This window comes from Rhincodon typus, chromosome 25 (genome assembly GCF_021869965.1).
Source record: "Rhincodon typus isolate 14 chromosome 25, sRhiTyp1.1, whole genome shotgun sequence".
NCBI lineage: Eukaryota > Metazoa > Chordata > Chondrichthyes > Orectolobiformes > Rhincodontidae > Rhincodon > Rhincodon typus.
The window spans coordinates 10,681,158-10,690,088 of NC_063356.1; the positions used below are offsets into that span (position 1 = coordinate 10,681,158).

Consider the following 8,931-nt stretch of genomic DNA (forward strand, 5'->3'; position numbering starts at 1 on the left):
GGCATCAGTTGCTAAAAATGGTCAGATTTTGAAATGCACTGCCTATTGAGCTAATGGGTACAGATACAAAAGTAGTTTTCAAAAGAGAATTCGATAAATGTTTGAAGGAGGAAAATAATTGCAGGGTTAAGTGAAAAATCAGAGGCATGGAATCCACTGGAACTGGCAGAAACTAGATAAGCTGAATCACCTCCTTCTACCCTGTAGAATTTGTTTCATGTTGGAGGTCTCTGAGTTTGCTTTCCTGAAGGGGCCTCAAGTACCCAGCCTTTCTTCCCACATTTCTTCTAGAATAAGGCAAGTCATGTAAGTAATCACAGAAGCTCACTGATACACTCGGACTATTTCATTATTTTAACTATATTTGTTCTTCCATATTTTGGCTGATCTTTCTTCTGATTTGTTGTGTGTCCATTGCCTGTTGTATTGTGAAACATCAGTTGCATAAAGCACTGGTTGATAATTAAACTTCTGCAAACAATTTATTGTTTAGACCTCGAATACAGTGTCTTTATTTTTGTAAGTTTCACAATCTTTACTTTTCATTAACTTCTCATGTGATTTAAAACCTTTTTCATTCCTTCCTATCATGTTGGATTGAGCAATTTTTTTTTTTCTAAATTCTAAATACTGATATTTTTCTCATTCCTTTTTACAGCAAGAACAGACATTGTGTCTTCTTCTCAAATTATTAGCGATGTATTTGCGACACGATTGCTTTCATACTGAAAAGGTAAAGTTGGCACAGACTTACCAGATCACAGGGCTGTTTGCTCATTGAAGAGAGATAGCTGCTGGTGGCTTAACCAGAGGCACCACTCCTCAGGCAAGGAGAGAGGTTGAAAAGGAGAGTCTTTCATGATTACCTCTCACTGTGCAGGAATTGAGCTCATCCTGCCTGGTATCACACTGCATCTTAAACCAGCCTTCCAGCCAACTGAGCTAACCAATCCCACTTTCATAGCACTTGAGAAGAAGGATAATTGTTTTAAGGAGTTTAATATTCCTTACATTAACTAATTCTCTGCATACTGTTGTTACTAGCCAGGCTCGCACTTATTGGTCATTTTAGTTGTACTTGACAAGTCCACAGTTGACCATATTCCTGAACTGTTGTAGCCCCTGAAGGGAGGGAGTTTCCAGATCTTTGACCAAGGGTCAATAAAGGGACAACAACTCATGTACCTGTTGTGTGACCTGGAGTGGAACATAAAGACAGGGCATTCCTATGAATTTTACCCTCTAGGAGTTGGAATTCTCAAGTCTGAGAGATCCGATGGCTTTCCGCAGCACTCCTGACCCATGCCATTTTTCTTTAGCATTTCTGCAGATCAGGAACGTTTCGTGTGCAAATTGTGGTGAGACAGGCTTTCCCATTTTATATCAAGTATGAAAATCAGATTTCCTCCCCCACATTGTTTTGTCTGGTGGCCCAGAGTTTGAAAGTATATTCAAAGCACACCAGGTACAGGGATTTGTGGAGAAACTGGAAAGTCTGGTGAGAAGTCAGGAATATTCCAAAATGTAACTGTAAAGCGAGTATTGTAATACATGTGTTTTTTTTAATACAGTAAATCACCGTAAGGATCTGTCCTTTAAAGGTGAATTGACCCTTCCAGCTTGTGCATTTGTTGCATACATTGCAATGTTTTTCCAACAGAGAAAGCATCATGATACGTTGCAAAGTGTTACATAACTTCCTGTCAGCCTATGCTGTCATTCTTTCTGCTGTGATATAAATCGCTCTATGATCTAAAACAAAAACTGGTGTTCTCACTTGAGAGAAAGCTGACCATTGATTACCTTACATTGATTGACAGGAGCACTGTTTTGCAACTGAACTGAGCACTTTCTGTTTCCTTACCAGAGAATAGTCTGTTATTTGGGCAGCTGAAACCATTATTAATACCTAAATAAGTTTCAAGCTTTAATAAATTTCAGCACAGTGGGTACCCCATTCATCTGGAAATGAACAACATTGTTTACTAACAGATTATTATTTGATGCAGTTTCTGGCTTGTGAACATAATCTAATAAAATTATACAGCATTATTGTAAAGTGTTTTCTCCTGTGGCTGAATTGCAGGAACTGGAGGACAGTACCCAGTACATACAGTGGTGTGGAGGTGACGGTGTTGGTTTGGGTTCCCATGACGATGGCCTCAACCGTGATGTTGGGTTCATGTCACGCTCCGTGTGACCCCACTACACTGTTCTGCATCTGTAAAATCTTCCTTACTGTCCTGCTTTGACAGCATCACCTTGATAAAGCATTATGATCTCTATACCTTAATTAGTTTGTACAGTTTTGAACTACTTCTAACATTGCTTAGACCCTCGCCATGTGACTCTTATACCAGTCATGTTATTCCAGTCATTTAGTTCGTCTCCAGCACCACATTATTTAAAGTTTTTGTAATTATCTCTCTGCCTCATTTAATCGGATTATAGGTCATCCCTTTGCTGGTTATTCAGCTGTTGACACTTTACTCACCGTCTAACTCTCTTAGTCACCTGCAGAGACTTATTATCTGACACTCCACTCACACCAGTTGTATGATCTTTTGATCTCTCTGCCCTTGATCTCTCGGTCTATAAACTCTGTGTCTGTGTGCTCTTCTCTCGAACTGCACCTGACAAAGGGGCTGCACTCAGTCAGCTTGTGATTTCAAATAAATCTGTTGGACTATAACAGTGTCGTGTGACATCTGACCTTGTACATACAGAGTGATTGGCTATGACGGTATATGGAGGGCCATAGAGTGACATGGGTACTCTGAGAGACATGGTGGTGCACAGGCATAGACCCTGCTCTTCCAGACAAGAGGGTAATGGAACCTCCTTTTTTACTCACCAAAGTAGGCATTTGGGTGCTTCATTTTAACACCTCATGTGAAAGTTGTCACCTCCAGCAGTGCAGCACTCCTCCACTACTGCACCAGATTCATAACCTTTTAACTGGAACCTTATGATTTAGGGACACTGGGACCCTGACTGACACATGCGCGCACACACACACACACACACGCACACACACATATCAGTTTTTTGAACAGTCTGGCATCTGTTCAGAAGAAGTAGGGATGGACAATAGGTGTGGTCATTCAGATATTAACTATATTTTCAACAAAAAAGTTCTCACGTTTAGATATTTTAAACTTCAGTCTATAATGCACGATTTCACACACTCTGAACTAGATTATAGAGCAACCCAAACTAATGCTTGAAGGTCATGGGCTTGAATATCTGTATATAATAGTTACTGTAGTAAACATCTGTTTGATTCTTCAATATCACAACATCCATCTCCAGTGTCTTGTGCTGTAAGGGATAATATGAGCATCAGGTAAAATAACCTGCTGGATATCAAATCACATCAACCACCACCTGCTCCTGGGCAATAAGAGTTGGGCTATAAATACTGGCCTAGTCAGCTCTGGCCATATCCATGAATGGTTAACAAAGAAAAAAATCAAAGGTGAAAATTCCTTGCGAATCAGCTGTTGAACTTGTTTTTCATTGGACACAATTAAGGTTTCTATTTAAATCTATTTAATCTGAACAAATTGCTCAGTTATTTTGTCAAAATAGTTGATTGCAGCGTAATAACAGCTAAAGGTTGTTGTGATCCCAAGGAGAAATCAGTATTACAAAAGCTGTAACTTATTACCAGAAAAGAAAGAATTGGGAAAGTGTTTATTATCATTATTTATCATATTTCCAGCAGCACAAGTTGGATTTATGTAGCTTCTTTAATATTGCAAAGCCTTCCCAGATGTTTGATAGAAGTGCAGGCAGCCAAAGTCTGATACTGGACCACACAAAGAGATATTAGCACAGGCAATCTGAAAGCATGATTAAAGATGAGGTATTGCGGAGATTCTTGATGGAGGACAGAAGAGGAAGTGAGCAGATTTAGGAAGGAAATCTGGAGCTGAGGACCTAAAACACTGAGGATACTACCACCAATGTTACAATAAAGGGAGGTGAGTAAGAGGAGCAGAGATTTCAAAGAGAGCTGCAGGATTGGATGAGATTATAGAGAAAGGAAGGCTAAGGACAGACAAGGGATACAATGGCACTTGGTGACAAGATGCGAATGTTAAATTTAACATATTGCTGGACGTTGAGTGAACTATTTTACATTGTAAACTGTTTCTCAGTGCAGATCACTGTAATACACATGATTTTGTCAGCAGTTTTGATAGGAGTTGTTATTGTCATAGCAATAATTGTAAATGAGTTAATAGAGTATTTAAATCCCATATGAAGTAATACAAGCCACGGAACGGATCCCAGAAAATACTTCCAACTTTTGAAACAAGTTAAGATAGATTTCACAGAGTCATCTGTGACATTATGGTTGCAAACCTCCTGCACATAAAGGAAATAATTTATTGCACACAGTTACCAAAACAAGATCGCTGAGGAAACAAAAATGACTGTTAAAGACTGACGACTTTGGACAAATTATAGGGTGAAAGAGGGACTTTTTTTTATTCACTCATGGCACATAGGTGTGGCTGGCTGGGCCAGCATTTATTGCCCGTTCCTAGTTTCCCCCTTGCGAAGGTGGTGCTGAGCTGCCTTCTTAAACCGCTGTAGTCCATGTGCTGCAGGCTGACCCGCAATGCCATTAGGGAGGGAATTCCAGGATTTAACCCAGTGACAGTGAAGGAACGGTGATATATTTCTAAGTCAGGATGGTGAGTGGCTTGGAGGGGAGCTTGCAGATGGTATTGTTCCCATGTATCTGCTGTTTTGTCTTTCTAAATGGAAGTGATTGTTGGTTTGGGAGGAGCTGCTTAGGATCATTGGTGTGGATGTTGCTGTATAGGATTTGTGGTGAATTTCTGCAGTGGATCTTGTAGATAGTACACACTGCTGCTACTGCACGTCAGTGATCGAGGGAATAGATGCTTGTACATGTGGAGCAATCAAGCTGGCCAACTTGCCTTGGAGGCTGTTAAGCTTCTTGAGTGCTGTTGTAGCTGCATCCATCCAGGCAAGTGGCGAGTATTCCATATCATTCCTGACTTGTGCCTTATTGTTGGTGGACAGGCTTTGGGGAGTCAGGAGTTGAGTTACTCATCAGAATATTCCTAGCCTCTGACCTGCTCTTGTAGCCACGATGTTTATGTGGCAGAAACCCACGCAGACATGGGGAGAATGTGCAAATTCCACGCGGACAGTTACCCGAGATTTGAATCGTACCCGGGTGCCTGTTGCTCTGAGACAGCAGTGCTGACCACTGAGCCACTGTGCTGCCCCATGCCACCATGCCACATTGTATAACTGCTGGAAGTTCTGTGTGTGCCAGTCTGCATGCTGACACATTGACTTCTGCATGTGGAAATCGCTGCAGATTTTGGACCTGAGTGACCTGTGCAGCAGAAAAAAAAATTCGGGGAAACATTGCTCCTCCCCACCCACTGTCCCTTTCTGACCACCTGCCCATATCAGTTTACCAGTTAGAGAGGGCAACTCTTTCTCAGCCCACCTTTCGCTGAACAAATTGCAGTCCGGTAGGAATAAGACAATGAGTGGGTATTAAGGGACTGAAATTGAAAGCCATCCTTCCCATCCTGAGCTTATATCCTAAGAAGGCATCAAGGGATGGGTACTTCCAAATTGCCAAAGTGCCTGATTATCAAGCAATCCCACCCCTTTCCCCATCACTCCTGAGGAAACAGATACACCATCTGCAGACCCAAACTCTAACAATCTCATAAACTTCATTACTGCAACAGAAAAAAGACAGAATAGACAAATGCTTTAAAAGTCATCGTTATTAGTAATGATTTGATGCATGAATGGAGTATTGAGAATGACAACAGGAGCAATTTGCATTTGTATAGCACTTTCCACATACTACAAGCGTCCCAGGTTATTTTTGATTGAAAAATATACTTTATTCATAACGAAACTGTATGTACATACACAGGTACTTAAGCAATTCTGTACAGACTTTACACCATCAAGAAAAATAAACTTTAGAATCTGACATTTGCTGCATTTGCAAAAGCCAAAGGTATTTCTTACTTATGCAGGACACTATTTACATACATTTGAGGCAATGATAGGGTCTGACACCTGAACAAACCTTCATTGTATTTTGGCAGAAAAGACCTGAGACGGTCCCAAGATGTTTCACAGAAGCATTATCAAGCCACATAAGGAGATATTAATGACAAGTCTGCTGATAATGAAATCAATCTCCAATTGAAACAATCCACCATAAGGTCAATAAGACTGTTGCAAGCAATAGATTATTAAAATCGAATAGATGATTAAAGTTCATTTCCAAATTAGACTCTTCTGTGGTTGGGACAGAAAGGCAACAGATGGCAACAAATTCCTCACAGAACGATTTAGAAACCAAACAAAAGGCATTGGAGTAGAAACTCGTTCATGTGATCTGTGAGTAGGATTTCTCAATCCCTGCACCAGAGTACATGAGGCCAAGCCCTGAGCAGATTTGGATCTTGACACTCATTTTAATAAGAGTGGAAAACTGTAGCCGCTAGTCACTGGCAAAGGCTGTGAAAAACAATCATGCCAGACTCAAAACATTAACTGTCCTTCTGTCCACCAGATGCTGCCAGGCCTGCTGAGTTTCTCCAGCCCTTTCCGAATGTGTTCAATAAATATCAGGCTGTGGGAACAGAGGTAAACACCCTCCAGTAAGCCACAGGACAGTTGCATTGAAGAGAGTAGAGAAGATGGGGCAGCGATAGAGAGGGGCTACATTCCCTTTCAGGGCCCCTGCTCCTTTAAACCCCCCTTTAAAAGTACATTGTTTCATTTCATGGTTCATTCACAAGACAAGTGTTTCAGGTTAATGATGGGAGCGGCTGATTAGCACATTCGGCCAACTCTTGAAAACCGGATATTGGCATTCCATTGATATTAACTTACTGCTTGATTTGATTAAGCACCCAAAAATCAGCTTTCTACTAATTACTTCCACTTTACCACACTTGCAAAAACAGTCAGAAAAAGTACCCATAAAAACATCTCAGACCAAAATAATTCATCTTGTCCCAGTTCCTCCTCATTCCTTAAAATATACTTCCTCTAAACTTAAACAGAAAGAAACTTGAATCACCATTCTGCTTTCAGTCACATTCCTCAGTAAAGCTGAGCGAAGTAATAAAGCAGGAACAATTCAATAATTTTCTTTGTGGCATTTAAAATATGGATTTTGCATTCCATCTCTTCATGATGTCCTTCTCAGGTAGGTGAAAAAATTGCACCAAACTTTTCTGCAGAAATTGTAATTGTGTGTGTTAGTCCAAACTTTATAGAAACATGAATTGTTAGTGAGATTTCTTCTGGAACTGTTGCCTAATTATGTTTGGAATCCTCACGATCCAATGATCCTGTAGCAAGTCCAGTTTGCAGAACACCCATTAGTTCTGGCTCAGTTGTGGAACAGTAGCCTTGGTATCCAAAACGTTAACTTCAGGAGACTTCAGCACTGAATCCAAAGTTAACACTCCAGTGTAGGACTGCTGGCTGAGACATCCATACCTCCCTTCTCTATGGAAGCGGTTTCATGTTGTTTACTTGAAGGAGGTCAGAGGAATGATCTGGCCAATATTTCTTTCAATCACTTAAAAACAAATCATTTAATTGATAGCTTACTGTGCACAAATTGGTCGAGGTATTTGTTTCTTACAATGTGACAGTGACCATACCTCCAGCATATTTTACAGGTTATAAAGCATTCTGAAGTCGTTTAAGGTGCTATATAAATGCAGCCTTTCCTTATCTTTTTATCATTAGCCCAACAGCACTTGGCAGTCTCTTAGCATCCCAGGCAGGCTCACATCCCCCTTTCAGCCCCAGAGTATGGATTCAGCCTCTGTCATACAGTTCAACCCGATGGTTAAAGTGTGTAAAATCAAGGTCTGACATTTACCCTGTGAGTTCCACTCCTCTGCAGCAAGTCCACTTGAGCATTCTGTCCTCTTACCCACTCCTTACCTTTCAATATGCTTTCGATTGCAATAATCTGATTTCAAAGAGCTATCGGGGGAAATGAAAGAGGTGTCACACTGTGTATTGTCCTCAGGTGATTTGATGTGCCTTGACCCACACGATGGATTATGGAGGAAGCTTCTTTCATTTAGGACGAAGCAAAGCAGACTTACATTGAGCATGTGCAGTAAATAGGGATGTTTAGAAAATCACACTCTTGTAAAAACCCAGATACAACCTGATTGAGTATGTTGTGTCAAACCAACTTTGAAACCATCAAAAGTTTTGCGGTTTTCTGGCAGAACCGATGTGGTAGCAGGTGAGAGCAGTAGTTCTCTATATAACAGTAAGCCAGATCCTTCAGACAGGATGAGTGCTCTGTCATATCATGCTGATTTATGCTGCAGCTCCTTCTAACTCTATTCTACAAATTGGAATGAGAGGGAAGTGTTTTTTTTAACTCGTGGTCATCTGATTAGTACCTGATTAGCAGGATTAAACTTTCAGATTTTCTGGTGACTTCCTGAGTGGAAGCTTATAAGGGTCTGAATGATGTGGGCTGTGGCCAAATTAGGTGACAATTACAGCAAGATCCATCTCAAAGTTCAGATCATCTCGTTCCATGGACATCTGGGTGGCCAAACTATTTGCTCTCAACAAAAGGAAAAAGAAATCCATGGTGTTATACAGTACAGGCCAACCTACCAAACCAAAATGTATCTTATCAGATATTTGTAGGGACCATTCTGATCAACATTTTATGTAACTCATTGACCGTGTGATATGTAAGAATTTTGCTCCTTGTCACATTTTATGATTTGTTTTAAACATTAAGGGCATGCGGTTGATCCCATAAAGGTTGTGGTTTAGGATAGTTCTGAAGATCAAGCTGAATTGATATTTCAAGCTGGCTATGGGTCAGCTCTACTCCTAATTTGTAAGGCAACT

General features: G+C 40.6%; 1 protein-coding gene across 1 annotated transcript in view; it reads left to right on the plus strand.

Moving 5' to 3' along the window:
• The window catches only part of LOC109931794 (polymeric immunoglobulin receptor-like), a 42,627-nt gene that overhangs the window by 23,709 nt on the left and 9,987 nt on the right, over window positions 1-8,931 (plus strand). The window lies entirely within an intron of this gene.